The sequence below is a fragment of the Aethina tumida genome, chromosome 4, assembly GCF_024364675.1.
Source record: "Aethina tumida isolate Nest 87 chromosome 4, icAetTumi1.1, whole genome shotgun sequence".
NCBI lineage: Eukaryota > Metazoa > Arthropoda > Insecta > Coleoptera > Nitidulidae > Aethina > Aethina tumida.
In genome coordinates this window covers 8,689,620-8,706,887 of record NC_065438.1, presented here as the reverse complement: position 1 = coordinate 8,706,887, position 17,268 = coordinate 8,689,620, and the positions used below count along the sequence as shown (strand labels likewise).

At 25.8% G+C, this 17,268-nt stretch overlaps 1 protein-coding gene across 3 annotated transcripts in view; it reads right to left on the bottom strand.

The window, feature by feature from the left end:
• Positions 1 to 16,305, bottom strand: part of LOC109596127 (uncharacterized) — a 57,220-nt gene extending 40,915 nt beyond the window's left edge. For 2 of the 3 annotated variants that reach the window (XM_020011606.2, XM_020011608.2), the window contains exon 1: positions 16,040 to 16,305. The gene's annotated coding sequence lies outside the window, so the exon portion shown is untranslated. The remainder of the gene's footprint in view (positions 1 to 16,039) is intronic. The other variant, XM_020011607.2, reaches the window with a different exon arrangement.
• Between the last annotated feature and the right edge of the window lie 963 nt (positions 16,306 to 17,268).

Below are 17,268 nucleotides of genomic sequence, written 5' to 3'. Positions count from 1 at the left end.
ATATTAATGTTTTTTTTTTAATTTTACGAAAAAAAAATAGTACTAAAAAGTAAATAATTCTTTGTTTGATTTAATAAAACTTCAACAAATTATAATAAAATAGGTAAATATATTTTTAATATACGAAAACTGTGAATAACAAGATTTTTATTTAGTATTTTTTAAATCATAACTGATCATATTTTATAACTATATGAATAAAGTAAATATGTGGTAAATAAATTAATAATAATAATAATATATACCCTTTATTCAGTAAATTAACATTAATATAATTTTTATAAATTAACAAAAATTATTTGTTTAATTTAATAAAACTTCAACAAATTATAATAAAAGAGAGAAATTTATTTTTAATAATTTTTTAATATACGAAAACTATGAATAATAGGATTTCTATTTAGTATTTTTTAAATTATAATTGATCATATTTTACAATTATATGAATAAAGTAAAGATGTGATCAATAAATTAATAATAATAAAATATACCCTTTATTCACTAAATTAACTTAAACGCAATTTTTATAAATTTACAAAAAAAGTGGTAAAAATTATAGAATTGTTTGTTTAATTTAATAAAATTCCAACAAATTATAATAAAAGAGGAAAATATATTTTTAATAATTTTTTAGTATACGAAAATTATGAATAACAGGATTTCTATTTTGTATTTTTTAAATCCTAAGTGATCATATTTTACAATTATATGAATAAAGTAAAGATGTGATCAATAAATTAATAATAATAAAATATACCCTTTATTTACTAAATTAACTTAAATGCAATTTTTATAAATTTACAATAAAAGTGGTAAAAATTATAGAATTGTTTGTTTAATTTAATAAAACTCCAACAAATTATAATAAAAGAGGGAAATATATTTTTAATAATTTTTTAGTATACGAAAATTATGTATAACAGGATTTCTATTTAGTATTTTTTAAATCCTAAGTGATCATATTTTACAATTATATGAATAAAATAAAGATGTGATCAATAAATTAATAATAATAAAATATACCCTTTATTTACTAAATTAACTTAAATGCAATTTTTATAAATTTACAAAAAAAGTGGTAAAAATTATAGAATTGTTTGTTTAATTTAATAAAACTTCAGCAAATTATAATAAAAGAGGGAAATATAATTTTAATAATTTTTTAACATACGAAAATTATGAATAAGAGGATTTCTATTTAGATTTTTTTTAAATCATAAGTGACCATATTTTATAATTATATGAATAAAGTAAATATTTCGTTAATAAATTAATAATAATAAAATATATCCTTTATTTAGTAAATTAGCATTAATATAATTTTTATAAATTTACAAAAAAAGTACTAAAAACTAAAGAATTCTTTGTTTAATTAAAAAAACTATAACAAATTGTAATACAAGAGAGAAATTTATTTTTAATAATTTTTAATATACGGAAACTATGAATAACAATATTTCTATTTAGTATATTTTAAATTATAAGTCGTCAAATTTTACAACTATATCAATAAAGTAAATATTTCATCCAAAAATTAATAATAATAATAAATTATAACCTTTATTCAGTAAAGTAACATTAATATAATTTTTCAAAAAGGACAAAAAACTAAAGAAATCTTTGTTTAATTTAATAAAAACTTCAACAAATTATAATAAAAAAGACCACAAATTCTTGATAACAGGAAGATGGATTTACCTTAAACTTCAAGTGAGTATGAAATTGACTAAAACTTAACAAATGCAAAAATCTCTTTCTGTTGTTTAATTTACATAGAGATTCAAAAAACGTAAAAACAAAAGTTCCATAAGAAGATTTAAAAGAGAATCTGTGTTGAATAATTTATCAGAACATTAAATCTATTTTAAATATTCAGAATATTTCTATTCCGACGAGGCAAATTACAATTTATATGGTTCACATTTTTTACAGATTTTTATTAACTCTGAATATTTGAAACACTGCGTTATTAACTCACAGTAAGAATTTTCTGTATTTTACGGTCCAAGTAATGCTATAAATATTTTATTACCTCTCCTATATTTTTCACTATCGTATATTAATTTCTGCATTTTAATTTGTGAATTCTCTTTGCAAAAACTTGTAAATTCCACAAAACATTTCCGAAACAATTTCGCGTTTACACGCTAAAAGTGCGTAATTAAATTTCCGCCGGAAACATTACAGCAAAACGACAATAATAGATAATCAAAAAAACGTTAAATTGTTCACATCAAACGGATACGAGATTAATATTACATGAGAGCATCTGACCAAACAATAACGATTTAATGCGAACCGACGAAATTGCGCTTTTGTACCAGCAATTTTCTAATAACTTTTTTCCTCTTGGAAATCCAACGTAATTCTACAAAATGACAGGTCATTTTTCGCTCAAATGGTCCATTCCGACAATACCGGGCAAAAAGATGCGATTGTCACGTGAGATTCACCCCGAAATTTACATAAATTTTATATTAATAAATGTTACGGCAACAAATAGTGACAGCTAAATAAAAGGCGAAAACCTCCAGACGGGACCCCCGCTAAACAGACTCGAGACATTTAAATTTTTAAAGCACCGCCATGGCGACGTGAGAATTAAACGGCAAAAGTTAATATAATATGTTCAATACGAACTTGTTCCGTTCCAGCAAGTTCGAATGACAATTACGGACCGCATTTCAAACTAATGCCGGACGCGTAATGCAATCTGCATAAATTTATCTGGGGAATTTTCGCAAGTTGCACTCTCTTTGAATTCACACTTCGACAGTCCAAAATCAAATCTCGCACGGACACAAATTGACAATGGATTTCGGGAAACCGGAACGAAATTGTGTGACGCGACACAAATCAATAAAATCACATTTTTATCTATTTTTCTTTTTTTTTAATGTGAAGTTTGGTGTTATTGACAGTACAATGAATTAAAGTGAGATGAATTCCACCATTGTAATAACGTTTCGTGCAGTGAATTTCACCAAAGAGTTGGAATCCACATAAAGTGAACATTACTACTTGATAGACATACTTAAACATCCCAAGATAGGCAACATGAGAAGTTCAATGGAAGCTTCGAAATGTTAAATGGAATGTTCTATTTTATCCACCATGTAGTCCAGACATTTCTCTATGTGACTATTATTTATTTTTGCCATTGCCAAATTTTCTAAGTAATAAACGTTAAAATTTTGAAAAGAAATTCTAAATTGATCTTTTTTCCAATTTTAAGAACTCAGTATTTTTTCTCTTGTGTTATAAATTTGTTTTTTTTTTTAATTTTAAACGTTAATTATAGTAAATTATTTTTTTCGATAGCTAATATTATCATCATTGTGCATTTTAATTTTTAAATTATAATATATTGTTTATATAAAGTAATTAACTGTCAAATTTCAAAGTAAAATAAATTCACAATTGTCTTCATTTTCATAAAATATTACAATTAAATGTATGTCTGTATGAGTCGTCTACTGTTCCTTACAATAGATACTCAAAGACGAGTTTTTTTAGCCAATAGAAAAGGAGTTTTAATTGTTTTTTATAACATCCCAAGATAGGCAACATGAGAAGTTCAATGGAAGCTTCGAAATGTTAAATGGAATGTTCTATTTTATCCACCATGTAGTCCAGACATTTTTTCATGTACCTATTATTTATTTTTGTCATTGACAAATTTTCTAAGTAATAAACGTTACAATTTTGAAAAGAAATTCTAAATTGATCTTTTTTCAAATTTAAGAACTCAGTATTTTTTCTCTTGTGTTATAAATTTGTTTTTTTTTTATTTTAAATGTTAATTATAGCAAATTACTTTTTTCGATAGCTAATATTATCATCATTGTGCATTTTAATTTTTAAATTATAATATATTGTTTATATAAAGTAATTAACTGTCAAATTTCAAAGTAAAATAAATTCACAATTGTCTTCATTTTCATAAAATATTACAATTAAATGTATGTCTGTATGAGTCGTCTACTGTTCCTTACAATAGATACTCAAAGACGAGTTTTTTTAGCCAATAGAAAAGGAGTTTTAATTGTTTTTTATAACATCCCAAGATAGGCAACATGAGAAGTTCAATGGAAGCTTCGAAATGTTAAATGGAATGTTCTATTTTATTCACCATGTAGTCCAGACATTTCTCTATGTGACTATTATTTATTTTTGCCATTGCCAAATTTTCTAAGTAATAAACGTTACAATTTTGAAAAGAAATTCTAAATTGACCTTTTTTCCAATTTTAAGAACTCAGTATTTTTTCTCTTGTGTTATAAATTTGTTTTTTTTTTTTAATTTTAAATGTTAATTATAGCAAATTACTTTTTTCGATAGCTAATATTATCATCATTGTGCATTTTAATTTTTGAATTATAATATATTGTTTATATAAAGTTATTAACTGTCAAATTACAAAGTAAAATAAATCCACAATTGTCTTCATTTTCACAAAATGTTATAATTAAATGTATGCCTGTATGAGTACTCTACTGTTTCTTAAAATAGATACTCAAAGACGAGTTTTTTAGCCAATAGAAAAGGAGTTTTAATTGTTTTTTATAACATCCCAAGATAGGCAACATGAGAAGTTCAATGGAAGCTTCGAAATGTTAAATGGAATGTTCTATTTTATCCACCATGTAGTCCAGACATTTTTTCATGTACCTATTATTTATTTTTGTCATTGACAAATTTTCTAAGTAATAAACGTTACAATTTTGAAAAGAAATTCTAAATTGATCTTTTTTCAAATTTAAGAACTCAGTATTTTTTCTCTTGTGTTATAAATTTGTTTTTTTTTTTTATTTTAAATGTTAATTATAGCAAATTACTTTTTTCGATAGCTAATATTATCATCATTGTGCATTTTAATTTTTGAATTATAATATATTGTTTATATAAAGTTATTAACTGTCAAATTACAAAGTAAAATAAATCCACAATTGTCTTCATTTTCACAAAATGTTATAATTAAATGTATGCCTGTATGAGTCGTCTACTGTTTCTTAAAATAGATACTCAAAGACGAGTTTTTTAGCCAATAGAAAAGGAGTTTTAATTGTTTTTTATAACATCCCAAGATAGGCAACATGAGAAGTTCAATGGAAGCTTCGAAATGTTAAATGGAATGTTCTATTTTATTTACCATGTAGTCCAGACATTTCTCTATGTGACTATTATTTATTTTTGCCATTGCCAAATTTTCTAAGTAATAAACGTTACAATTTTGAAAAGAAATTCTAAATTGATCTTTTTTCCAATTTTAAGAACTCAGTATTTTTTCTCTTGTGTTATAAATTTGTTTTTTTTTTTAATTTTAAATGTTAATTATAGCAAATTACTTTTTTCGATAGCTAATATTATCATCATTGTGCATTTTAATTTTTAAATTATAATATATTGTTTATATAAAGTAATTAACTGTCAAATTACAAAGTAAAATAAAGCCACAATTGTCTTCATTTTCACAAATTGTTATAATTAAATGTATGCCTATATGAGTCGTCTACTGTTTCTTAAAATAGATACTCAAAGACGAGTTTTTTAGCCAATAGAAAAGGAGTTTTAATTGTTTTTTATAACATCCCAAGATAGGCAACATGAGAAGTTCAATGGAAGCTTCGAAATGTTAAATGGAATGTTCTATTTTATCCACCATGTAGTCTAGACATTTTTTCATGTACCTATTATTTATTTTTGTCATTGACAAATTTTCTAAGTAATAAACGTTACAATTTTGAAAAGAAATTCTAAATTGATCTTTTTTCAAATTTAAGAACTCAGTATTTTTTCTCTTGTGTTATAAATTTGTTTTTTTTTATTTTAAATGTTAATTATAGCAAATTACTTTTTTCGATAACTAATATTATCATCATTGTGCATTTTAATTTTTGAATTATAATATATTGTTTATATAAAGTTATTAACTGTCAAATTACAAAGTAAAATAAAGCCACAATTGTCTTCATTTTCACAAAATATTATAATTAAATGTATGTCTGTATGAGTCGTCTACTGTTTCTTACAATAGATAGTCAAAGACGAGTTTTTTTAACCAATAGAAAAAGAGTTTTAATTGTTTTTTATAACATCCGAAGATAGGCTACATGAGAAGTTCAATGGAAGCTTCGAAATATTAAATGGAATATTTTATTTTATCCACCATGTAGTCCAGACATTTCTCTATACGACTATTATTTATTTTTGCCATTGCCAAATTTTCTAAGTAATAAACGTTACAATTTTGAAAAGAAAATCTAAATTGATCTTTTTTCCAATTTTAAGAACTCAGTATTTTTTCTCTTGTGTTAAAAATTTGTTTTTTTTTAATTTTAAACGTTAATTATAGCAAATTACTTTTTTCGATAGCTAATATTTTCATCATTGTGCATTTTAATTTTTGAATTATAATATATTGTTTATATAAAGTTATTAACTGTCAAATTACAAAGTAAAATAAAGCCACAATTGTCTTCATTTTCACAAAATGTTATAATTAAATAATATGCCTGTATGAGTCGTCTACTGTTTCTTAAAATAGATACTCAAAGACGAGTTTTTTTAGTCAATAGAAAAGGAGTTTTAATTGTTTTTTATTATATCCCAAGATAGGCAACATGAGAAGTTCAATGAAAGCTTCAAAAAATATTAAGTGTCTTTTCTATTTTCTCCACCACGTAGTCCAGACATTTCTCCATGTGACTATTATTTATTTTTGTCATTTCCAAATTTTCTAAGTAATAAACGTTACAATTTTGAAGAGAAGTTTTAAATTGATCTTTTCTCCAATTCCAAGAACTCTCTTGTTTTATAAATTTACTTTGTAATGTTAAACGTTAATTAAAAGTAAATTACATTTTTCTGTACCTAAAATATCATCAATGTGAATTTTAATTTATCAATTTCAATATTTTATTTCTATAGAAATATCACCTGTCAAATTACAAGATAAAACAAAACCACAATTGTGCCATGTTATTTTCAGTTCATTTTTACAAAAGGTTTCAATTAAACAGAGCAGAAATTTATGCTTGTTATAACACGAACATGGGTAAATATTTTAGTAAACATTATTTTCCACTGAAATAACAAATGAATTAATTACATTCTTACGAATAATTGCAATATTGTACTAATTTGTAATATTATGGTTAATCCCTTTGTGCATGCAACCTAAATGCATCCATGTTAAAACCATTAATTCCCATTAATTCTGGAATTATATTTTCATTTCTATGTGTCTCTAAGATCAAAGACGAGGGATAATTTGATTCATACTAATTGAGGAATAATAATTAGTATTGATCTATATATCAATGTTCCAGACAAAACATATTGAATTTATATTAAAGTTAATGTTAATTAACTCTAGAAATTTGAATGATTTATTCATTATAACTGATTTATTAATGTAATTAAATTCAAGATTCAAGTTCAAAATTAATAATTATTCCACATTTAAATATATATTAAATATTTACTAACTTCATTAACTAAATAAAACTAAATTTGTACCAGAATAATAACTTTTACAAAATTACACTAGAAAAATAGTGGTATCGTCAAGAGTTTGTAATAAAAATTAATGTATGTGTAGTTTATTGAAAATTATAATAAAATTAAGGTATTACAAATAAAAACAAACTTTGTTAGTATTTTAGATAAACCATATTTTAAAGTTTATTAGAAGCACAAAATTTTAATAGAGGCACAAATAATTTAAGTATTTTTCACTGTAATTCTAATAAATCTATCAATTGACGATAAGAAAAATTGTAAAGTTTATTTTATGCTAGAAAATATTATATTTTATTATAAATATAAATAAAATTTACTAATACTATAAAATTTTTATCACATTTTTATTGTTAATTTTAATATTCCTTGTAATAACAAATAAAGACTATTTTTATTGATTATACTAGTAATTTATTTTTTTACTACTGTAATTAATTGTTTTCCATTTATTATTTAAGCTGTTTTGCTCCCGTTTCTTTAATGAAAATTTACTGGATCAATCTTCCTGCTTGATCTGCATATATCGCGTCAATTAATTGAAAACATCGACTATCCAGACATTCGAGAAGCTCGCTTTTTCACCGGCCATTTCAATCGCAGTTTTAAAACGGGACGAAAAAAAAAAAACAACAGTGCAATCCATTTGGCTTAACTCTAATACCCGGTGAGATTGGATTTTTTAACTGGGTCCTTAATTAGGGGGACACGTGTGAAAATAGAATGGTGCCAACGAAACGGCATCGAATCGATTCGATGCTAAATCAAACGTGAACCCTAATCTCCGCCACTTATCGCAGATGTATGATCCCGAAATGGGTTTTTAATGTCCCGCTCTGTCTTCATCGACAAAAAACCGTCTTGTTAAAATCGCAATGATTAAGAAATGTTTTCTAGCACCATCTCTGACCTGCGAACGCACCTGGCGCTGATTTAATGGTGTTAGATTGCACTTCGCCGTCTTGGAAAATGGGTCGGCGGCCTGCTGTTTTAATTGCGGCACTTCCCTTCTAAGTGACACTCATCTTTTTTCCACCCTCTTTTACAATTCCGTCCTATTTGTTGCCGTGACGCACGTCGCGTAACTCTAAACGTCTCAATCGTTTTCCCTCCATTTGCGATATGATATTTAGAAAATTAAATGACACCCGAACCTATCGTCGTTAAATGTGATTAAGTTAATAAGGGCTGCAGTTAGGTTCGTGATGCGTTGCTCAGGTTTAAGATTACCCACCTGCCCTTTCATGATGGAGAGTATTTAAGAGTTTAATGGGCACTAATTTGATTAAAATTGAGATGGGAAAACGGTTTTCATTATGTTTAGTATATTGAAAATGTACTCTTCTTAATTGGACAACCGAAATTTTCCAACTTGGGTTTTTAACTAATTAATTATTAATATGTATCATTAGAATTAGCAGTCCAACATCGTTCTTTAAAGCTAAAAATGCCTAAGGTGCCCTTTTATCAAGACAAATTAAACAACAAATTGTAGAAAAGTTTCGAAATGGTGAAAAGCAAAGCAAAATTACAGTCGACATAAATTTAAACAAATCAATTTCCAATTTTAATGGAAGGAACACTCTAGAAGGAGTTCCCAAAAGTGGTACAAAAAAGGGGCAAGAATCTGGAGAATTAAACGTTTCCATTTTCCGAAGAAACCATGAGTTTAAGGTGTACCTTCCAGCAAGATAACTATCCGAAATACACGTCTAAATTTGTTAAAGAATGGTTAACTTCCCAAGGACTACATGTAATGTCTTGACCAGCACAAAGCCCAGACCTCGATCCAATTGAAAACCTTTAGGATGAAATTGACTGAAAAAAGACTATCAAATTTGAATGAACTCTACGAAGAAGTTCAAAATCAGTGGAAAGAAATCGATGGATTATATTGAAAAGCTGCTGAAATCAATGAATAAAGGTGTTTAGTTATTATAAATAAGGGATATATTACTACATACTGTTTTATTTTATATTTGCTATAATTTAGACCCTTGATTTTTTTTTAAATATTAATAATTCCTATTTAAATTCAGTAATAAATAATTATATTGCCGTATTATTGTTATCGAACATATCTACTGCATAACTAATAATAATATGGATATTTAAATGTACAGTTTTATTAAGACAAATGAATATTTCTAAAATTACTCTATACATGAGCAATGTATATGGCCACATTATTCACAGACCCACAAATTCCCGGATAGTTCATTCATTCAAACAGTATGCATCAAAATTTTATGACATTCTGACTGGTAGTTTGGAGGTTACAGTCGTTTTAGTGACCCGAGTTTTGTAATTCTCAAGAAAGGAATTTCGTGTGTTGACTAAACACCATTTTTTGATGGGGAAAATGTTATTGAAGCCAAACAGTGGCTTGATAAACATTATGGGGATTCTGCACCAGGGAAATCAACTCTTATTGACTATGGTGAATTTAAATGGCTGCGGTACAAGCACCTATAATACTGAACCCTCCAGTCGTCCAAAATCGTTCCGGAAAAGGTAAAAAATGTAAACAAAATAGTTTTAAAAAACCATAAAACCGTTTTGAATTACTTCCTTCCCATCATACTCTTCAGATTTGGCCCCCAGCGTCTCCTGGCTTTTTGCAAACTGGAAAAAGATACTCCATGGAAAGAAATTAGGCTCAAATGAAGAAGTGTTGGAATGTATCACACTTGAAGGAGCGTATGTTGATGATTAAAGTGGAATTTCTAAAAAACACGTACGTATGTAAGTACAAATAAATAAGACACGAGAGGAAATGTACATTAATAGGAAGACTTGAAAAATTGTCCTGTCTGACAAAATAAGAATAATATATCAAACCTCAGGAGACAAGTTAAAAGCTGCACCTTTTAGAAAATTGCTTAGGGATTGTTAATCCTCTGAAAGTGGGCACTTTATTTCTTAACTTCCAAAACATTTATCTGTTAAATATCAACAAATAATTATTTACAATTAATTTTCCACCCTTACTAAAATCTATGGTAAAATCACATTCTTTGATTCTGAAAAAATAATTTCAGGTTGTAACTTTCAAATTAATTTTTTTCCAGGAACACATTAAAAGATCAATTTAATCAGTTCTTTAAAAAGCACGTTTTAAAGATTAAAAGCATTACGTGATTTTTTATTTTGGACCAGATCGAGTAGAAAAAAAGCCTTATTAGCATAAGTAAAAGGGTAAAACGAATTTTTGCTTCAAAAATGAACACAAAAACCCGTTTGAAAATACCGTTGGTATAAACGGTACCAGAATTTTTTTCTAAAAGCCCTTTTAATGAGAAATTATTTTAAAAGGTAATTACGGAATTTTTCAAACGAAATTGTCCGGATATTTGTACGTGAGTTTTCATTAAAATTTTTCGTCCCCCATAACGGACTGAAAAACACACTATGAAAAATAGAAAACATCAAAGCAGTGGAAATTGCAACTTGAACGAGTGAAATTGTGCTGCGATGAAACATAATACAAAAAAATACACAGAGCAAACCATCAGGAAATTCAATAAAACCAACACTTTTCTCGCAATGTGACATTTCAAATATAATTAAGGCGTGTACAAATAATAATATTTTCTTTTTTAATAAAATGGTATTGATCCAACGAATTAATTAAGCACATCCATGAAATAATAGAGTTAACTAACGAATGCAAAGGGCAATTCAGGTTTGGACTGAAGACCACTTCGACAAGCGTTGTCACATGTCAATGAATAATTGACAAAACACACGGACACTCGATAAATTTTCGAACCAATTTACTTAATATGTCTCGTCTGTTTTTTTGCCACTGTTGTTATAATGACGAATTCAAGTTTAACTTTTGTTAAAAAAAGTGAATTCTGACAAAAGTTTCCTTTACTTTTAGTCTGTGCTAAATATTAATAAACCCATCATGTTTCATATAACAGTGAATTTTAGTAAAACTGCACAGCAAATCAGTTCCAAATCTGTTGTTCAAATCAATAAATTGAAGTGATACTTTGTGTACTTAATGATAACCGACAATTTTGCCGAAGTTATTTGATTTATCATGCACATAAAATTATGATAATACGCAATATATTGAATATGTGTTAAATAAAGCAATGCATAAAGTTTTCTCATATGAATATATTGCATACAGCGGAAAGGAGAAATAAATTGGCATTTTAAAACCTACTGGGACATGATTTTAGAATATTTTCCCCATGTCACTCGCACATATGAGTCCATAGAGGGAATTGAAATTTATTGAAAGTGTTTTAAATGTTCTGTCGTCGAATCAAGTCGGAGGCAAAAGCCTCAATAGAAAACCTCATAATTAATTTTTTCACACTCAACACGTTAATTCTGAGGTAACATAACAATTTTGAAATTAATTCCGACGTGGAAACTTGAACAATGGGCCTAAAAATGATTTATTACATTGTTATTAATTCACATATGAAGTTGGAAATATATCTGAGTCTGCCGGTGAATGGGGGCAATCAATCTACCCTCAATACACTTTAAGATGGCTGTATAACAGGTGGAAAATCCCCCCGGGTCTAACCCTAAGGTGGAATTAGCGGCGTATACTTTTATAACTGATACGGTTGTCGTAAAATTTCCTACCAGTTCCATTTCCAGTTTCGGTTTAAATAGCGTCTTTTTGGTGATTAATCTAGTTCGTCTCGTACCATTTTCTTTCCTTATTAAAAGCATTAACAATAAACCGTTTTAAATAAACTTCAGTTCTCGATGGTTTTAAATCAAGAATTCCACTTGTGTACGTTAATTTAAGGGTTGAACTGAATTTCGGACAGCCAAATCGTCTTAAAGTCGAGACAAATTCGTCTTAGTATCGATGTGCTTAATAACCCGAAACAAAAACAGGTTAAACGATCATTTCTGTTTAAAGTTTTCGTGTGGGCTTCAGAGAAAGGGTTTTGCATAAATTCATAGCGATGCAAACTTTAATGGGATTTAGAAATTCATTTCCTAAAATTATTTTAAACCACAAAAATACGTCGGGTGTTTATTTTCAATGGGGTGGAATTCGTTTGCGGTTTAACTAATTTATAATATCCAAATGAAATATTTTAATGCAAGTTTAAATTAAATTACGACCACGTTAAAACAAATAATTAATACTTGAAATAATATTTTGTACAACATTAATTAACTGTTAACTGTTAACTAAGTACGTCAGGAAATATTGAAATATTCAGGCATTTATTTATTTTTGTAGGCAAGTCACTTTTACCGTATCTCGTAAAACCTGGCTATTTATAAAATTAGTGCAGTAATTAAATTCCAGTAATACTTACTCCAGTACTTAAGTTTCATTTAGGATCATTTTAATTGACGGGGATATTTCTGTGACATATACCGGCGAGTAAGCTGTTAAAATATATTGCCTCGTTTAATACAACAAATCTGGTGTGGAATTTTAATTGTACCATTTTTATAATATATTAATTTTACTAATTGCTGCAGTCAAAACACTTGTGACGCGTTTAATTAAATAATTAATGGTTTATTAATTAAAAATAATTACGTGCTCTTTGATGTTTATTGCAATCCTTCAATATTTATTTATATACTGTTTACAGAAATTAGTGATATTATAATATAAATATAATGACATAATTAATGATTCTCTTTGTTAATTAATTATATATTATATTAATTCAATATTATAATTCAATTGGATTATTCAATTAAAAACTGTTTATTAATATATTTACTTTGTTATTGTAAATATACATAAACGGATATAAAATAGAAATTTTTGAATATTTTAAACCTGAGAAAAAATTATAATTTTGAATAAATTTAATTTAATTAACTTATATTGAATTTTAAAAATGGTGGATGCGTCTTCAATTTTTAGAACTTTTAATGTTTCAACAAAATAGACTCTCCCCTATACATAATTATTAAAAGTAGTAAAAAATAAATAGAAACAAAAATAAAGAAATTTTTGAATATTATGAACCTACAAGTGAATTAATTAAACTTATATTATTTTTTTTTTTAAATGGTGGATGCGCCTTCAATTTTAAAAACATTAAATGTTTTACTCTCCCCTAAATATGACTAGTAAAATTAATATGGCAAAAGTGAAGTTAAATAGAGATAAAAAATAGAAAAATTTCGAATATTTTGAAGCTGCAAGTTGAATTTAATTATAATTAAACTTATATTAACTTTTAAAAAATGGTGGATACGCCTTCAATATTTAATGTTTTACCAATATAGACTCTCCCCTATACATAACTATTAAAATTAATGTGATAAAAATGATGATAAAATATCCATTAAATGCAATAAAAAAATTTAGAAAGCACCACACATATTTACATTTTTATATTCGTACATTAATAAAGTACAGAAGTCATATTTTTATTCATGCATATGAAAAAACAAATCAACTAAATTGAAATTGTATTTTTAGTTTTTGCTGTAATTTGAATAGAAATTTAATTTTCTGTTTGTATTATGGATTAGCGTAATAAAATATATATACATTCAAACTTTATTTAAATTACAGTATTATTATTTAACTATAAAATTTGTTATTTATTTAGGGCTTCAATATATTCCAAATTAAAAAAAATACTAAACATTTTTATATACAAAATAAATACATTGAAATATGAAAATAGTTTATTATTGAATAGTTTACCAAATACGCAAAAATATGACACATAAATAAATAAATTATTTTTTATTATTTTTTCACCATGTTAAATGAAATTTGTCGTATTAAATAGAATATTTTTTTAATTTACCACACGATAAAATAACTATTAAAACGATCTCCACAACATAATCCTGCAAAACTGACGCACAATATTGATTTTAAATAAAAAATACTTTTTATGGGTGATAATTAAAACAGATTAAACATACACTGAATTTAAAAAAAAAATGCATAAAAGAGATCAGTTAAAATGTTATCTAGTTATTAATTTAATTAAGTTAAAAAATATATAATAAAAATATATAGAATCAAAAATTTGCAAAGAAAAATCATTATCTAATTAAGTTTAGATTAAAATTATAGAAATACGTACATTGAAAAACAAATCAACTAAATTGAAATTGTATTTCAAATTTTTGCTGTAATTTGAATAGAAATTTATTTTTCTGTTTGAATTATAGATTGTTTAAAAAATATATTCAATACATTCATATTATAAAATATTTTATTTATTTACAGATTCCATATATTCCAAATTTAAAAGATCCTAAATATTTTAATATACAAAATACATTCATTTAAATAATAATCCTGCAATTATTGAATAATTTACCAATTTATGGCACATAATGATTAATATTTATTATTTTTTTTTAACTTACTACACGATAAAATAACTATAAAAATGATCTCCACAACATAATCCTCCTAAACTGAGGCACAATATTGATTTTAAATAAAAAATACTTTTTTATGGGTGACGATTAAAACAGATTATATTGAATTTAAAAAAAAATGGATAAAAGATCAGTTGAAATATTAAAAAAATTAAATAAAAATTTCCAAATAAATATTATTTTCTAATTAAATTTCGATTAAAGTAATAGAAAACATATATTTATATATATGGAAAGACAAATAAACGACATTGGAATTGTAATTTTAGTTTTTGCTGTAATTTGAACAGAAATTTAATTTTCTGTTTGTACTATGGATTAGCATACTAAAATATATGCATTCAAACTTTAGTTAAATTACAGTACTATTATTTAACAATATTTTTTTTTATTTATTTAGAACTCCAATATATTCTAAATTTAAGAAATACTAAATATAAAATAAATACATTTAAATATGAAAATAGTTGATTATTGAATAATTTACCAAATCTGTAAAAATGTGGCACATAATATAAATTAATATTTATTGTTTTTTTCACTGTGTTAAATAAAATGTGTAGCATTAAATAGAATAATTTTTTAATTTACTACCCGATAAAATAACTATAAAAATGAACTCCAGAACATAGTCCTGTAAAACTGACGCACAATATTGATTTAAAATAAAAAAATATTTTTTATGGGTAACAAATAAAACAAATTAAACAAATATTTAAGAAAAAATGAATAGAAGAAATTAATTAAAATGTTAAAAAAATGTATATTCAAAAATTTCGAAAGAAATGTTATTTTCTAATTAAATTTCGATACAAATTATAGAAACACATATTTATGTATATGGTAAGACAAATAAACTAAATTGAAATTGTATTTTTAATTTTTGCTGTAATTTAATTTTAAATTAATTAAAAAAATGATATCTTCAATATAATTCTGTAAAGCTGACGCACAATATTCATTTATAAAAAATTCATACATAGACTGAATTAAAAAAATTGATAAAAGAAATTAGTTAGCCTAGTTAATAATTTAATTAAGATAAATAATAAATTAAAAAAATATATATTCAAAAATTTTGCAAAGACCAATAATTTGCCTTATTACATTTTCGATTAAAACGATAGAAACTTGATGGAAATAAAAATGGTACCTTGAATCGGAGACCGAAGCTGAGAAGCTGCGAAGCTGGCAAGTCGGTGGGCGCGAAGCTCAACAGGTTGCGTCGTCGGTGTTGGCGCGGTCGGCCGCGATGCAACAATTTGTCCGGAAAAACGCGCTCACCCGGACCGAGTGGTCCCTCCGTGGAGTGTCGAGGTGGTGCGGTGGTTGCGGCGGTGCGACGGCTGGATGTCTGACTCCTCTGTTGCGCCCTTTGTGTCTGCGATCGTGTTCACAGGACGGGGGTGCACCGTTTGTGGCCGTCTCGACGCTCTTCGCGCGTCTTTTATACGACACGCGGACATGCGTCGTTCGCTTTCTGGTTTCCTTTTCTCGTGTTGTTTTTTTTTTTGCTTTTCTTCTATTTTTTTTGCCTTTTTCGATTTTACGCCCGTGCGAATCGCTCGCCCTAATTTGTTTAAACAGTTAATCTATATTTGCGTCGAACTCGGGGGGGAAAAATTACACCAATTTGGATAATTTTAATGCTCAACTTCTGCAACTTTAATGAACGTCATGTCTAATCGGATTTTTTTCTAAAATTACGTTTTTGATCGTTTTCTGGTAGTTAAACACATTAATTGTTGACGAGATGTTTGCAAATTAATTCAAATTATAATTTTTTGTTCATCATTTTGGAATTTTTTCAAATATATTATTCAATTTTATTAATTTTCTGGTTCCTTAATTTTATAATTTATTAATATTTATGTAATTTTATTAGTCAATTTCTGTAAATTTAATGAACTTTATTTTTAATTACATTTTACATATTTTTCCAATGGATAAATTCTTTCTTTATCGACCATTTTTTTATAAATTGGTTGAATTATTATTTTGAGATTGTCAATTTTATTAGTTAATGTCTTAAGTCTATAATATTCTTCAGTATTATATAACTTAATTTATATTAATGTTCAATTATTGTAATATTAATGAGACAAATTTGCAATTTTTTAACTAAATTTGTTTTACCATTTTCTATTTAATTTCTAGGTTTTTAATTTTATAATATTGTTTATTAAAGATTATATAATATAGAATATTTTGTCATGAATTTAAATAACTTTAATTTATTTTATGTATTTTTAATGAGTTTTATATTAACAGAATTTTTTATAGATACACTTCGATTGTTGAACAAATTTTTGCATATTAATCAAATCTGTAATTTGCTTTTTAGAACCTCTATTTTTTTAATTTTGAGAATCTATTTATCAG